Raw genomic sequence first — 1808 nt, forward strand, 5'->3', positions numbered from 1 at the left:
AAAACACAATAACAATTATTGCAGACTAAGTTTGATCATAAAATATGGCTAAATTGGGACATTGCTTTAAGTTTTGACACTATTGGTTGATTCCCTCCAGTAACTTTAGGGCATGAAGAATGCAGATTTTTAAGCACTTTAAATTCATAAGCCTGAATTTTTCACTGATAATACACTCTGGGAACTCTTGTTTGATATCTCAGAACAGGAACAAAACTATGCTATTACAAAATCTAATATTTGTAATGCAATACTTATTATATGACATTTAATGCTTTAAATGTCTGTGCATATAGCTAAAATGTGATTCTCAAGTAAAGGTGCTTGAATCTATTTTCTTTTCAAGATTTCAAACATATTCCCACAAAATTAGAATAGATATGATTTTTTAAAGCTTTTGAATGTAATAAAACTGACACATTAAGTAAATCACAATCAGCCAATGATTATCAAACATTAATCATGTGACTTCAAGGAGTTTACTTCTTAGTTTTAGATTCCAAATCTCAGAAATTAGGATAGTGGTCTCACTAATTTATGTCATCTAATTAATGGTAATGGATGTTTACCTTAATTATTACTGGGCATTAAAGTCAAATTTTAAATTTAAAAGCAATATTTCTAGAAATGTTTATTGTTATTCTTTATCTTTCTTCTTCTCTGCTTTCATTATTTTCTAATTGGTTCTCTTGTGATACAGACTTCTGACAGCTGAAGTGCCACTATGTTATCATTTTTTGACCTCCAGTCAGAGAACATTTCCCTCAAAACCCATTGTTATCATTATATGATGAGAACTTGACATTTTAATTTATCTAAATGTTGACATCAATGTGTGTTGATAGAGGTCCAAAGTGCCTCCATTAAAGCAATCAATCAAACATTAAATGATGTTTCAGAGAGATCCACTATTCAATAAACCACATCCATCAAGTGTTACTGGATTTTCCCTACATTTTTATTGGAGTCAAATGAAGTTATTTTACTTAAATTACCCCTCTGCCTCATAATGCACATGGAGTTTCAAATATATTTTAAAGGTAAATGTATAGTTTTATAAAGAGTTGTGGAAATATATTTTATGATAGAAAATATTATTACCATTTATAGACAATTACATCAAATATATGCTTAATTAGAACTATTTTTTCTTAGAATAAATTCAATTTAGATAGTATGACTTTATACTTTCTTACAAACTATGTATTCAAAGTGTACATTGTATCATCACTTAAACTTTAACCTAGTTTTTACTGAAATAAAATCTAGTTCTTTTTCTGTTTACTATTTAATCATCCCATATATGCATGCATCTAAATGCAGAGTGATTATATCTAAGCTTTGATGGACCATTTATCTTGGTGTGTTCTTTGCTATCATTGTGAACTTGTTTAGCACTTGTGAAATATTTAGACTGATTAAGATGATAAAGACAAATGACTCAGTATTGATTGTACAAATCAGTGCTTTTCATTTCTCCTCATACATAATATTTGATGATATAGAGAGAACCCCATTTAATAAATATAATTCAGTTTTCTTTCAGAAAAAAATGTATGATTGAATTTCTATAATCTCTGTGACTACAGAAATTTATCTCTTAAAAATTTCATGTCACGTTAGAGATGGCAATTTATCAAATTGCCTATGGATATGATGCAAAATTAGTAATGTTCTATAATATTAGAAATAAACAAGCTGGCTGCCTTTCCTTCTACATCCAGAACTAGATGAATAAACACTACTTTTCTGAAACCATATTCATTTTCAAATGGTATAAATCCTCACAGGTGTCTGGAGTGTGACCC

Source organism: Ictidomys tridecemlineatus, chromosome 6 (genome assembly GCF_052094955.1).
Source record: "Ictidomys tridecemlineatus isolate mIctTri1 chromosome 6, mIctTri1.hap1, whole genome shotgun sequence".
Taxonomy (NCBI): Eukaryota; Metazoa; Chordata; class Mammalia; order Rodentia; family Sciuridae; genus Ictidomys; species Ictidomys tridecemlineatus.